Below are 15585 nucleotides of genomic sequence, written 5' to 3' on the forward strand. Positions count from 1 at the left end.
GTCGGGTGGGGGTGTAGAAGTTGAGTCTGTTGTTGAGGTAAGCAGGTCCGGTGTTGTGGAGTGCTTTGTGTGCGTGGGTGAGGAGCTTGAAAGTGATCCTCTTGTCAACGGGGAGCTAGTGGAGTTTTCTCAGGTGGGGAGTGATGTGGTTGCGGCGAGGTACGTTGAGGATCAGTCGGGCGGATGCGTTTTGGATGCATTGGAGGCGTCATAGATGTTTTGTCGGGATGCCTGTGTAAAGTGCGTTGCCGTAGTCTAGCCTGCTGCTGACGAGCGCCTGTGTTACTGTTTTTCTTGTGTCTGTTGGGATCCACTTTTAGATCCTGCGGAGCATGCGGAGAGTGTTGTAGCAGGAGGAGGAGACTGTGTTGACCTGTTTTGACATGGAGAGGGAAGAGTCGAGGATGAAGCCCAGATTGCGTGCGTGGTCGGTCAGTGTAGGTGGGGTTCCTAGAGATGTTGGCCACCAGGAGTCGTACCAGGTGGAGGGGTTGGGTCAGAGGATGAGGACCTCCGTCTTGTCTGAGTTCAGTTTCAGGCGGCTGTTTCTCATCCATTCGGCAACGGCCCGCATTCCCTCGTGGAGGTTGGACTTGGTGGTGTGTGGGTCCTTGGTGAGGGAGAGGATGAGCTGGGTGTCGTCGGCGTAGGAGATGATGTTGTATCGGCGGGCTACTTGGGCGAGGGGTGCCATGTAGATGTTGAATAATGTTGGGCTGAGGGATGAGCCCTGGGGTACGCCGCAGATGATTGTGGTGGCTCTGGAGCGGAAGGGGGGGGCGGACTCTCTGGGTTCTGTCGGAGAGGAAGGATGTAGTCCATTTGAGGGCTTTCTCTTCTATTCCGGCTTCGAGGAGGCAGTTTCTCAGAGTGTGATCGCATACTGTGTCGAAGGCGGCTGATAGGTCCAGGAGGATGAGGGCTGATGTTTTGCTGTTGTCCATTTGGCGTCTGATGTCGTCTGTGGCGGCGAGGAGCGCGGTCTCGGTGCTGTGATTTTGTCGGAAGCCAGATTGGGAGGGGTCTAGGATGTTGTTGTCTTCGAGATGGCGAGTCAGTTGTGCGTTGACGATTTTTTCTATGACCTTCGCAGGGAACGGGAGTAGGGAGATGGGTCTGAAGTTCATTAGGTCCTGTGGGTCTGCTTTGGGTTTCTTAAGGAGGGGGTTGATTTCGGCGTGTTTCCAGCTTTCAGGGAATGTTGCTGTTTCGAAGGAGATGTTGATGACCTTCCGTAGTTGGGGAGCGATGGCTGCGTCTGCTTTGTTGTACACATGGTAAGGGCATTGGTCTGATGGTGATCCGGAGTGTATGGAGTTCATGATTTTGCGTGTCTCTGTGTCTGACTGTCAACCGGACGGCAGTTGGACTGCCGACACGCCATGGCGGTCCACGGACCCCCAAACTCATAATGAGGCCCTAAATCAATAAAGTCCATCACTAACATAAAACACATGAACCAAATTGATTCATTGGTTTAATGTCATCAGGTCACACAAAAGAGGCATCATCCAATCATCAACATCTGGTGATTCCAAAGTTGCAACAGTCCATCAAATTCTCAGACTTTCCATGAGAACCATCATCCATCTGTGTGACTCCGTACAGTGATAGCAACATTTTATTTTTATTTCAACTTAATTCCACAGGCCAGGATGTTCTTTTAAAAGCCACTAAACTGGAGGTCCCTGTGCAACGGAACGACAAAGCTTTTCATGAGAACAGAACCTAGAGAGAAACTCATGTTACGAAGAACAATGATTCATCACTTTTACGTCACTGCAAAATACATGCTATACTGGCCTCATTTTGGCTAACATAAGAAAAATCAGTTCTATTACAGTTAATCATTGCAATTTAGTAAAACATGTAAAAATATAAACATAAACTCATCAGTATTAATAGTTCTTTAGTATGAGCAATACATTTTACTTAAATGACAGCTTTGTCAGTGCATTTCAATAAATGTAGCAGAGAAGTGCAATTATTTCATTTTTGCACATAACTTTAAACTCATAAATCACACATTAAAGATTAGAAAAAGAAATTAGTTTTGATTCTAGCATTTAGTCTACAGCCTAAAATACACTTTAACATCAATTTTATTTCACTAACATGTTATTAAATAAGGAAGGCACACTTGTGACCACTAGAAAATGAAAACATAAGCACATTTAATATAGGTGTCAGTGCAGCTTTCTACTTTAGGCTGCCAAACATGAGACATAAATTGTCACCTTCTGTTGATGTCTTGGTCATTAAAAGCATTACTAAAATTAAGCTCCAACAATCTCCATTTCTAATTTTCATTTTTTTTTTATATTGAACATTTTGAATTAATTAACTAGTCATTGCCTCTTGCCTTCTCCAGTGATTCCTGGGGACAGATATAAGAAAAGTGCAGCGCCACTTTCCTTGCGCCCCTTAGCGTCCCACTATCGCCATCATGCGAGTGCTATATTTAAAATGCAGTGCATCAGGGTGCAGGGTAGTGAGCAATAGCGTCAGAATTCTTGATGCTATTGATGTACTGTCCAGGCTAAAAACGTATTTCTAAATATGAAAGCCACAAGCAGTGCACGTGTGGCAAGTTCAAAGTAGCAGTGTCTGAAAAGGTGATGGACAATTTGTGTATATGTCACTTGTAGCACTGAAATTACAAACACAAAACCGATGCACAAAACACTGGAAAAGTGCATTGCTTTGTGAGTTTGCACAACATTCATAACAGACCACGACTGTCCCTCCCACGTGAATTCCCATTTCCCAGCCCATCTGCCTTGATTGCTGCAATGGAAAATCTCCCTGTTTGTGAGTTTTCTCCTTATCAAATGTGATTCAAGGTCAGGCAAACCCTAAATAATGTCTGTGAAATCATGATTTAGGATTTGCAGTCCCAGATCTAAGTTCGTGCAGTCATAAATGTGATTTAATTAAGACATCAAAGATTTGTGAATAAGGGGCTGCCCCAATAATTAAGCTACTGATACGCCAGGTCCCAAAGCAAGTACTTTCGATATATGCAAAATCATCCAAGATATGTCTTTACCCCACCCACCAATCAACACACTGAAGACGATATTATGGAACTGCTTGGTAACCCACTCTAGACAGAAGGCAGTGGGGATGTGGGATTGCAACTATCTTCCCCATTACCATAAACAAAACACTAGGGCTAGTGGCTGGTGGAAATTTCAATCCATCCTTACCAATGGATATGTGTGCAAATGGGATCTTTTTGGCACGTGACTATGCCACTTAAAGAATGCCTTAGCCCCTTCGAATTTCATCACCTAAGTCCAATCTAATATCTTATAAGTATTAATAGGGAAAAGGCCCTTAGCATTTCGATGGTCTAAATGTGGACCATGGTCGATCCTGCCATTGGGACCGCCACCTTCAGAGCAACGTTACCTTGCCTCTGCTACACAGGGCAGAAAACACCCCCCCCCCCCCCCCCCAAGTCATTAAGTCGTAGGGTAGAAATCACTGTGTCGGGGAATCAGGAACGGTTTACTTATTTTTGTGTTCCATGTAGACATGGAGAAGATGACTTGCTATACCCAATTTGTACATGGTTTTACTTACATACCCATTTTATCTCCAAATTGGAAAATAAGATGGAGAACGCAAGACATGCAGTTATGTCAAAGAATCGCACGGTCCTCTTTACCAACGTGTGTGCAGTAGCCCATATAAATAAGTAGATTTGAAAATTATTAATTACCACAATGTCGAAGGACTTTTAAAATCAACAAACTTGTCATGCGCATTGCAGAATAATGTTTTTTTGTATGGCAAACGTCAAATATCTGTGCTTAATAGAGAATCTGTTTCTCTTTGTATTTTAAAAAGAGAACACAGATGTTGTGGAGCCGATGATTTAGTTCCAAGTCAATACTCTTAATTAGCTGCAAATTGTGCTTAATGTTGAACATCAGAAAATCGTAGTGAAGTGTCCTGGGTGCAATGTGTTGCCCTTCACTTGTTAACCTTTACGGCACAATGTAAAACTGAAGCAGAATTGCAAAGAGACAGGTCACAAGAGATAACATGTTTGTGTCTTTTAAAACCTGCAATGCTTCTGAACATGTTCTTCTATCAATTTGATCGTGAAATAGAATGCTTTCCACTAGCTTTATGATTTAGATATTTTTCTTTTGTGTGGAATCCGTTGCAAACAGCATCGCTTTAGAATTAATTGCAAATACAAAACACAGAAAAATATTTGGACTAATTCAGACGCCAGATCCTCGTGCCTCTTCACATAAAAATAGCAATACCAAATTTACTGATAAAAACAGAATGGACACCCTATGGCGTCTCAAGTTAAACAATTTCTTCGACAACATACTTAATAGTTTGAACTCGGGTTCTAGTATTCTACATTTCTTTTCTAAACTGGAAACACATTTAGGCAGTCGTGGCTGGCGACTCGGCATGGTGGCAGGACGGGGGGTGGAGGGGATGCAACACATGTATATATAAAAACAATTTACTTACTTCGTCGCTGCGCTGCTCCCGCGTCGCCACCTTCGCACTCCAAGCACATTATAGTTTAAACTCGGGTTCTAGTATTCTACATTTCTTTTGTAAACTGGAAACATATTTAGGCAGTAGTGGCTGGCGACTCGACATGGTGGCAGGGCGGGGGGGGGCCAACACATGTATATATAAAAACAATTTACTTACTTCGTCGCCGCGCTGCTCCCGCGTCGCCATCTTCGCACTCCAAGCACAGGCTCCCAGCCTGCCCTACACCAACTATGACGCTGCTCAAAGCAGTGTCATGATTGGCTGGAGCGCCCTGGCTGGGCACTCCATTGCAAACTGGGAGCCTGTGCAGGCTCTCTCCAGCTCATCTCCACAGTGCCGGGTTGAAGGGAGCCCTTGTTCGCATGTATGTTTGGCTGGCCCGAGACGACCGGCCAAACATACATGCGCATTGAGGGGAGTACTCTGTGCACTCCGCTCACACTCGTCACCCCTATGGCCCACGCCTTTAGAAACCAAACAACAATAAACAGCATTTCTTGTTTTGTTTCTAAAGGTTGCAGCTCCTGCTGCTGCTGGCAGAGGAGCGATGCTCCTTCACCCTAACGGAGGAGCCGCCCCTGCATTTTGGTCCAAATTTAAGAAAAGTGGTGTTGCTGTGCCACTTTTCTTCCGCCCCTTAGCGCCCCCCTAACACCACTGTATTAAACATATGGTGCACCATGACGCAGGTTAGGGACAATAGTATCAAAATGTTTGATGATATTGTTGTTCTTTGCAGGATTAGCATCAAAAATGTTGGCGCTTTTCCTGCAAAGTACAAAGAGGCCCATTGTAAATAATGGTGTGCCTCCATTTAATGCAGCAAAAAATCCCACAGTGGAATCTAATAGATTCCACTCTGCCTGTTTTGCGGTTTGCATTAGATTCCTAATGGTGGAACGCCCCCTTGCATGCATTATGCCTGGCACAGGCATAATGTGGTGCAAGGGCTTACAAAGTGGCACAATGCATGCATTGTGCCACTTTATAAATATGGCGCTGCAAATTTGGCCTTGTAGAGACACATTAGTGTCGTAAAAATGACGCTAATGTGGCACAAGGAGGTGCTAGGCTCTCTTAAATTTGGGTCTTAGTATCTCCTGGCTCACCACACAGGAAAAGTGTGTGCAATCTTTAGAACTGTTTCTGTCCTCTAACCCTGGTGGTGTACTTCATAGGACTGTGCTGTGTGCTCCAGATGAAGCCCAATCTGTAATGCATGCAGTGGGTGCACCACTGCCGCAACACTCGTACACACATTTTGCTCCCTAATGACTGTTCATATTGTTTAGACCGAAGATCTCTAACCTTTTCTGTAATATGAGCTACATGGGTTCAATGAAAATTATGCACAGCATGATTGCCAACAGTAATGTACAAAATAGTTTGTCAATGTGGAATTCCTCTACATGGGTAATACATAACAGTTATAGCTGCAGTGATCCTAACACAAAGTCAATAATTTCAGTAATAGTCTACCCAACACCATTTGATTTTTAGCACTCAAATAACAACTTGAAATATATTTTAGAAATTCGAGCTCTTTTCTCCCAACATCAGCAAACGAATTGAGAATTCTTTTTGCAACAAAATTCTCAGGTTGAGGGCAGCAATGTAGACCTTAATGCAAGCCAGTTTTGAACATCTCTGCTATCAATCAATCAATCAGGGATTTGTAAAGCGCACTACTCACCCGTGAGGGTCTCAAGGCGCTGAGGAGGGGAGGGCGGTGAAGGCGGGGGGATAACTGCTGCTACTGCTCGAACAGCCAGGCCTTGAGAAGTTTCCTGAAGGTAAGGAGGTCTTTGGTCTGGTGCAGGTGGGTGTAGTTCGGCGGACGCGTGGGATGGTTGCGAGGGTGAGGTCGGCGGAGCGGAGATTCCGGGTCGGGGTGTAGAAGGAGAGTCGTCTGGGTCCTTTGGGTCCGCCTTGGGTTTTTTGAGGAGGGCATTGATCTTGGCTGCTTTCTGGCTCTCCAGGAAGGTGGCGGGTTTGAAGGTGCTGTTCATGATCTTCTGTAGTTGGGGTGCGATGATGGAGCTTGCTTTGTTGAGGATGTGGTGAGGGCAGGGGTCAGATGGAGAGCCGGAGTGGATGGTGTTCATGATTTCGATGGTGTTGTTGTCATTGACGGTGGTCCAGGAGAGCAGGAGGTCGGTCAGAGATGAATCTGTGGTGTTGGTGGTTGCCGGGGGGGTCTGGGTGCTGAAGCTGTTGTGGATGTCTGCAATCTACTGGTGGAAGTAGGAGGCAAGGGAGTCACAGAGGTCTTGGGATGGCAGGATGTTTTTGGCATTGGAGCTGGGGTTGGAGAGTTCCTTAACGATGTTGAAGAGCTCCTTGTGGCAGTGTGCGTTGTTGTTGATTCGGCCTTTGAAGGCGTTTTTTTTTTGGTGGCTCAGATGAGTTGGTGGTGTCTGCAGATGGCGTTTTTGAAGGCTGTGTGGTTGTCCGTTGTCTGATCTTGGCGCCACTTTCTTTTGAGTCTATAGCAGCTTTGCTTAGATTCATGGTGGCCGGCGGTAAATCAGAAGGCCTTTCTGTTGGTGCATCTATTGAAGAGGTTTATTGGGGCGAGAGAATTGGCACAGGTGTTTACCCATTGCCTGATGTTGCGGGCAGCTGCATCAGTGTCAGTGGTGTTGATGGGTGGGTTCTGGGAGAGGGTTGCGATAAGTTGGTCTTCGATGACCTTGTTCCAACTGCGATGGGGGATCCGTTGTGGGTGGTGGTGTGTTGTGGGTTTCTTGAAGGAGAAGTGGATGCAGCGGTGGTCTGTCCAGTGCAGTTCGGTGGTGTGGCTGAAAGAGACGTGATTGCTGGTGGAGAAAATAGGGTCAAGTGTGTGTCCTGCAGAGTGGGCTGGTGTCGTGACAAGCTGTTTAAGGCTGAGGTTGGAGAGGTTGTCGAGCAGGGTGGCGGTGTTGTTGTTGTTGGTGTTCTCACGGTGGAAGGTTAAGTCTCCAAGCAGTATGTAGTCAGTGGATGCTAGAGCGTGCGTGCTGATGATGTCGGTAATGGAGTCGCTGAATTGTTGTCGTGGGCCATGGGACCTGTAGACAAGGGTCCCTCGGAGGGTGGTGTTTGGGTCAGTGTGGATTTGGAAGTGCAGGAGGGTGTCTTCGGTGTTGGTCGTGATCCTGAGGGTGTTCTTGTGGATGATGGCGATGCATCCTCCTGGTTTGTTCGAGCGGTCCCTGTGGGTGATTTTGTAGCTGTCTGGGACGGCTATGGCGATGTCAGGCACTGAGCAGGTGTCGGTCCGGAAGGCAACGTCTGGGGAGGCTGAGTCGAGTAGATTCCATAGCTTTGCTGCATTCTTGTGGACGGAGCGGGTGTTGAGGAGGATACATCTGAGATGGTTGCGTCCTGCCTTGGTGGGTGGATCATTGGCATGGAGGCTGGTGAAGGTGCAGTTCCGGCAGGAGAAGGGTTCGTGAGTGGTCTGTGGGAGGCTTGTAGGCAGGCGGGAGAGCGGACGGGGGTTAAGGGCGCAGAGGATGGCGGCATCGTAGTGAAGACGTGCGTGGCAGCATTGGGGGGGTGGGAGCCAGGGATTCTGGTGCTGGGCGCAGTCCAGGCGTGGATGAGAGCAGAAGGGCTTGCCTTTGGTGCGCCTTCGCCGCCCCCACTGTGCACGGCCGTCATTAAGTAAGGAGGTGAGGGGGACGAGAGGACAGCTGGGAGGCGGGAAGGGGATGAAAAACAGTGCCAAAAAGGGGGTGGGCCGCCGGGGAGAGAGAGAGAGGGGTAGAGCAAAAGTGAGAGAGAGAAACAAGGAAGCGGAGCACTAAGGGGCAGTAGTGGAGCAGAGAGCAAAGCAAAGCAAAAGGAGAAGAGAGGCAGAAGGTAGCCTAACAGGAAAGCAGAGCTCTCCCACTAGACACCAGGGATGGGGCGCAGGCAGATGCCTGTGGGTGGAGGAGGGCCTTGAACTCCTGACAGGGGTAAGGAGTTCAGAGGAGCCAGGGAAAGGGCTCTACTCAGAGGGTGGAGCCACGGGAGGCAGAGAAATGCACTGACCAGGTCAGTGGTATTGCTCAGCCTACCACTCAGCTGCTGCCATTAAGTAGGGAGGTGGGGGGAGGAGAGGACAGCTGGGAGGCGGGAGGGGGACGAAAAATGGCGCGGAGCTGAAAAGGGGTGGGCCGCAGGGCAGCAGCAGAGGGGGGAGAGCGAAAGTGATAGAGATAGCGGAGTGACAGAGAAACAATGAAAAGGAGCACTAAGGGACAGTAGTGGAGCAGAGCTTTCTCACTAGACACTAGGGATGAGGAGCAGGCAGAAGCCTGCAGGTGAAGGAGGGCTTCAAACTCTTGACAGGGGTTAGGAGTTCAGAGGAGCCAGGGAAAGGGATCTCCCTAGAGGGTGCATCCACGGGAGGCAGAGCAATGCACTGACCAGGTCAGTAGCAATGTGGCAATGAATACTTGGAGGGGCCTATCTTAGTCTTTAAGAAATGTTCTCCCTTGCCTGTTGTCAACACAGCTGGCCTGATGGGAAAACAGCAGGTACACCTGATCAACTAATGACCAGGCCTTGTCAAACAAATAGGAACCTTCCTGAGCATGTGTCATCACCCAAATGCCTCACTTTTCATTGGTATTGTTCCTGTTGAATTGAAGAAGATGGCTGTTTGCCTTTCTCTGAAAAACAGAATATCTCTCCTGACTGCTGGGTAGTCAGGCACATTCATTCCTATTTATAACATTTATTTTAATGAAAGGTACCAAAATGGTGGCAATACGGTAATTTCAGTTTATTTTTCAAAATAAATAATTTTCTTCACTTATTTCAGGTTGGAATTCAGTGTGAAATAGTGACTGATTAAGTTCTTTGCACACTTATGGATAATCTACTCTCTTTCACGTAAACTAAAATCATGTGCACGGAGCCATGATAGTGGGTCTCTTAGGAGTATTTCGTACATGCAATTTTCATATTTCAGCAAATTAGGGCCCGATTATGAGTTTGGTGGTGTTGAGACCACCATGGAGATGGTGCAGGTTACACGCTGCAGTGTTGGCGGTCTGACCACCGCATTATGATGCATGCACTTACATAGACAAAAGACTGGTGTGGTCCCTCCTACACCGCCAGCAAATCTAGACTGTGGCTGTGGCAGGATAGGCCAATGCATCTGTCAGAGGGTGAACTCCGAGTGTTACCGTCAGACCAATTACAAAGTGCCTTTCCGCCTACATGAATGTGGTGTTTCAACCACCACATCTAAGCTGGCAGAAAGGGAGAGATATAAGGCATAAACACACCTGTACTCAGCTTCACACATCCTGTGCATTCCGCTGCTTGTGCTGCTTGATAATGCCCAAAACGGACACCATTGTAAATGCAACCAATAGTAACCACTTACTGTTTCCATCAACTCAGTAAATAGATGCCCCACAAAGGGATTTGTGGTCCCTGGGACAACCATATTTTATGGGCCCCTGTTCAGAGTTGTTCTCAATGTATGACCCAATAACAGAGTGGCACAGAACAGACACACTCTAAAAAAGTCGATATGTGTGCACATCTCATAATCAGAGATAGTGATTTGTTTACTGAATTGTGTCACACGACAGCACCTCCTCACCAATATTAAATTAAACAAAATGAAAATGTAACTGATAGAGTGCAGTAATATCCTTGGGTGTCTTGGTGCTCAAAGAAAGGTAGCCTACTGGAGTAAAGTGGCAATGGGGATAAAAGTAACTACAAATTAAAATGCCAGGTTTTCAGGGACCTTCTAAAGGCCAAAAGATCAGTCTTTCTTTCCAATTCAAGGGGGGGGGGGGGGGGGGTTCCAAAGTCTGAATGTGCCACCTACAAAGCTTCTTCCACCTCACTGGGATTTTTTAAATTTTAGGACAATAAGATTGTAGGCCACAACAGAGGGTAGCAGTCTTGGCGGGATGTACCGGTGGAAGATTTGCTTGTGTTAGGTGGGGCCGGTACAGTGAAGTATCCTAAAGGTGATGCGCAGGCCTTGAAATCTATGGGCTTCTTGGCCAAGAACCAATGGAGTTGTGTGAGCAAACAGGATGCGTAGTTGTGCATGCGAATGCCTAAGAGTATGTGAGTATCTGCATTTTGAAGAATCTGAATTTTATTGAGGCACTTTTTCCACATTTTAACAGATAAAGCATTGCAGTAATCCTTTTTGAGAGGATGAGTGCTGATAGCACAGTTTTCTGTGGATTCAGCAAGATATAGAAGTGGAGTGCACTGGGATCCTACTAACCAGGTTCCCAGTGCCAGTGTTCTTTCCCTAAACTTGAAAAGATAATTAACAACACCCTTAGCTGCCACCATAAGTCCCTACTAAATGGTACTTAGGTACCCAGGGCATGGGGTACTAAGGGTAGGCCCCTGAGGGCAGCAGCTCTGATTGTGCCACCCTCTAAGGCCATTCATCCAGAGGCGCCTAGGACTGCCATAGCAGGCTGAGTGCCCTGGTGCAATCCTCAAATGCAAACTCGACATAGCACGCTGCCTGTTTGCCCGGTGAACTATACATTGCATGCCATATAGGTAACTTACCTCTGGCAGGCCTTTCAGCCTAAGGAAGGGTGCACTATATTGTTTGTGAGGGCATAGCTGCATGAGCAATATACCCCCACTGTGTCCTTGGCAAACATGGGACATGGTGAGTAAACAAAGCAGTCATTTTAAATGCATGTGCTGGACACTGGTCAGTATGCGTTTCACAGCTACACGATAGCCACTCTGAACCATGGGTTGTTTGGTATCAAACAACTCCGAATGATAAATCCAAACTGGTACCAGTACTGGGTTTATTATAAAGCGTACGCAGGGGGTCACATTAGAGGTGCCCCCTGCAAAAGCTAACTACCCTGGGATGGTTGCAGGACAGTCCCAGCCAGCCTGCCACCTCCAGACACACATCTGGGGTGGGAGCTCCTGCTCTCTCGGATTCAGAACAAGGCCTTTCTTGGTTGGAGCCGAATGTGCAATGTCCTGCTGGTGAGCTTCAAAGGGCCTACTACCCTTGAAACTTGACCTCCAGGCCTGCCTCTAGCAGCAGATGGCCTCCCCTTTAGCAAACCCCCACTTTTGGCAGGAGCAACAGCAGGAAAACCTAACAAAGGGTCGGAGGAATGGCCCACTTGGCATGCACCACCCCTAAGGTTTTGCCTGTGAGGTGGACACTCCATTTTCATTTTACTCCATCTTGGATAGAAGAAAAATTGCCAATCAGGGACAGTAAGTGGTCACTTTAGTGGGTGTAGCCAACCAAAGGTAGGTGACCAATTGGTCACTACCAGATTGCCCCCAAAACACCCACTAAATGCACTACTTAGTGGGCATCCCTAGACCAGGAAATCAGATTTGAAGGACAAAAGAAGACCAGCACCAAGAAGATCCAAGGCATGGGAACAGTGGACCTGCTGCACAAAGAAAAGCGCCAAACCATGCCTGCTGCACCCATAACCCAACAATCGTTGCTGCAGAACGTTCTGAGCAACTGGAGTGACCTCAAGAACCCCAGGGGACCTCCAGGCTTTGCCAATCACCCAAGAACTCCACTCTGCAACAAAGAAGAAACCAGCAACCCAGTAAGGGTCACTTCACTGACCAGCCGCTGACTCCTGAACAGGAAGATACAACTTGACTCAACAACACATTGACAACCACAAGGACAAACCCTGCAAGTGTGCCAAGTTTAGTGGCTCTGTCCCCTCCAGTGGTCAAACCATATCAATACACTGACCTGGTCAGTGCATTGCTCTGCCTCCCGTGGCTCCACTCTCTAAGTAGAGCCCTTTCCCTGGCTCCTCTGAACTTCTGACCCCTGTCAGGAATTTGAGGCTCTCCTCTACCTGCACGCTTCTGCCTGTGCCTCATCCCTGGTGTCTAGTGGGAGAGCTCTGCTCTCCTACTAGGCTACCTTCTGCCTCTCTCCTCCTTTTGCTTTGTTTTGCTCTCTGCGCTGCTTCACTACTGTCCCTTAGTGCTCCTTTTCCTTGTTTCACTCCACCCTCTCACTCTCACTTTCGCTCTCCCACTCTCTCTCTCCACCACCGCTGCTGCCCCAGTGGCCCACTCCCTTTTCCAGCTCAGCCCTCTTTTTCGTGCCTTTTTTCGTCCCCATCCCGCCTCCCAGCTCTCCTCTCCTCCCCCCACCCCCCTACTTAATGTCAGCGGATGCACGCAGTGGGTGCACCGCTGGCATGCTGAAGGCATGCCAAAGGCAAGCCCGTCTGCGGCCGTCCGTGCCCAGCGCCAGAACCGCTGGCTCCTATCGCTTCCACACAGGTCTTCACTACGCCGCCAGCACCCTCCGTGCCCTAAACACTGGCCGCACTCCCGTCTGCCTTCAAGCCTCCCCGCAGACCCTTCACCTGCTGGAACTGCACCTTCACCAACCTCCACGCCAACGACCCACCCACCAAGGCAGGATGCAACCATCTCACATGTATCCTCCTCAACACCCGCTCTGTGCACAAGCACGCAGTAGAGCTATGAAATCTACTCAACTCAGCCTCTCCACATGTCTCCTTCCTGACCGAGACCTGGATGAACACCTCCTCAGCGCCTGACATCTCCATAGCCATCCCGGATGGCTACAAGATCACCCAACAAACCAGGAGGAGGCATCACCATCATCCACAAGCACACGCTCAGGGTCACGACCAACACCGAAGACACCCTCAGCACCGCCGAACACCTGCACTTCTAAATCCACACTGACCCAAACACCACTCTCTGAGGGACCCTAGTCTACAGGCCCCTGGCTCACAACAGCAGTTCAGCGACTCCATTACCAACATCATCAGCATTCATGCTCTCGCATCCACTGACTACATACTCCTTGGGGACTTAAACTTCCACCTCGAGAGCACCAACGACAACAACACTGCCACCCTGCTTGACAATCTCTCCAACCTCTGCCTCAAAAGCTTATCACGACACCAACCCACTCCGCAGGACACACACTCTACCCTATTTTCTCCACCAGCAATCACGTCTCTTTCAGGCACACCACAGAACTCCACTGGACAGACCACCGCTGCATCCACTTCTCCTTCAAGAAATCCGCAACATGCCACCACCCACAACGGATCCCCCACCGCAGTTGGAACAAGGTCACCGAAGACCAACTTATCGCAATCCTCTCCTAGAACCCACCCATCGACACCACAAACACTGATGCAGCTACCCACAACTTCAGGCAATGGGTCAACACCGGTGCCAATACTCTCGTCCCAGTCAAGAATCCCTCCAACAGATGCACCGACAAAAAGGCCTTTTGGTTTACCGCCGGCCACCACGAATCTAAGCAAAGCTGCTAAAGGCCCGAAAGAAAGTGGCACCAAGATCAGAATGTGGACAACCTCACAGCCTACAAAAACACCATCTGCAGACTCCACCAACTCATCCGAGCTGCCAAGAGAACCACCTTCAAAGACTGAATCAACAACAACGCACACAGCCACAAGGAGCTCTTCAACGTCGTGAAGGAACTATCCAACCCCAGCTCCAACGCCATCCCGCCATCCCAAGACCTCTGTTACTCCCTCGCCACCTTCTTCCACCGCAAGATTGCAGACATCCACAACAGCTTCAGCACCCAGACCCCCCCCCCGGCAACCACCAAAACCACAGATTCACCTCCGACCAACCTCCTGCTCTCCTGGACCCCCATCAACGACAACAACATGATCGAAATCATGAACGCCATCCACTCCGGCTCTCCATTTGACCCCTGCCCTCACCACATCCTCAACAAAGCAAGCTCCATCATCACACCGCAACTATGGAAGATCATCAACAGCTCACCGCAAGAAGGACTTTGCCTGGCTTTAACTGGTTCAAGAAGGGACTCCCTGTTTGCTACATGTGAAAAATAGCTACCCAGAGTCCCCTCCATAAAATTCTGAAGAAGTTGACCAGCTGACCACTGACAAGTGACCATTTTGGAGTTTGAGCCAGGTGCATTCTGGGAGTTGGAGTCTACAACCTCAAGCGGCAACTCAGAGCTTCTGGAAACTTTGGGTGAGCTGTGGACTCCTAAAGGAGCTTCAAAGGCCTTCTGGACTAAGATCCAGAGAAGATTGGTGAACTTTTTGGAAATAGCTCCATAGATGGACTACTGCGGAGAGTCTAGAAGGTTTGCCTCAACCACGATCTGGCCTGACTTGCAGGTTTCTTCAGCTTAAGAAAATCTCCAAAAAAGTGACTAAGTTCGAACGTAGAAACTTGCCCGAGACCTCCCGAGCAGTGTATCTGAGGTGGGCTCCAGGGATGTCGAATCAAGATTCAGGTTTGGCCCAGTTGAAGGATTTTTTGTGTTGAAAAATCATCTAAGTACGAACATAGATATCCTCACCGAGGGGTCCTGTGATGCGTATCCGAGGAAGAGCTCCAGGGAGGTCGGATCTGACTGGGGACTTCGTCGTGCTGAAGAAAATCTTCAAGAAAACGACTAAGTCTGAAGGTAAACTTTTGAATAAGGCCTCCCGCTTGCTGTAGCCAAGCAGAGCTCCATTGCTGTTGGCCTTCAATTTTGACTTTGCCCCAGTCATGGTGTGACCAGATGGCCATATTAGCACTATTCGTTTCTATGCGCTAAAAAACACTAATTATTTTAAAATTCATATCTCTGGTTCTCCTTATCCAATTTTATTCGTTTGGGTGTCATTTTAAAGATACACATATAATCTATTTATATAAATTGGTGTTGGATCTTTATCGTGTTTTGTGTTTTACTTATTCACTATTTTGTGATTTTTAAATGCTTTACACACTTGACTCCCAAGTTAAGCCTTGTCGCTCATTGCCAAGCTACCAAGGGTTGTGCGGGGTTTAATTTATTCAGACCTAAGTGGAGATTAGTGGCCTATTGCTAAGTGTAGGTACTTACCTGCCCTTACTAATAATCCACTTCCCAACAAACCTGCTACAGAGGGACATGCACAGAGTCATGTGGGAACAGATAGGAGCCCAAAATAGCAACATGGCCTCCCTAACAGGGGTGATGAGGGACTTTCACACTGCACTGAGCTGGGCTTTTAAACAAGTCTACTC

The 15585-nt window shown here is 48.1% G+C and overlaps 1 long non-coding RNA gene across 1 annotated transcript in view; it reads right to left on the reverse strand.

Moving 5' to 3' along the window:
- The window catches only part of LOC138273520 (uncharacterized), a 69007-nt gene extending 64278 nt beyond the window's left edge, over window positions 1-4729 (reverse strand). Inside the window, exon 1 of the long non-coding RNA XR_011200286.1 lies at window positions 4693-4729. This is a non-coding gene — a long non-coding RNA (uncharacterized lncRNA). The remainder of the gene's footprint in view (window positions 1-4692) is intronic.
- Window positions 4730-15585: the final 10856 nt, after the last annotated feature.

The sequence above is a fragment of the Pleurodeles waltl genome, chromosome 2_2 (genome assembly GCF_031143425.1).
Source record: "Pleurodeles waltl isolate 20211129_DDA chromosome 2_2, aPleWal1.hap1.20221129, whole genome shotgun sequence".
Lineage (NCBI taxonomy): Eukaryota > Metazoa > Chordata > Amphibia > Caudata > Salamandridae > Pleurodeles > Pleurodeles waltl.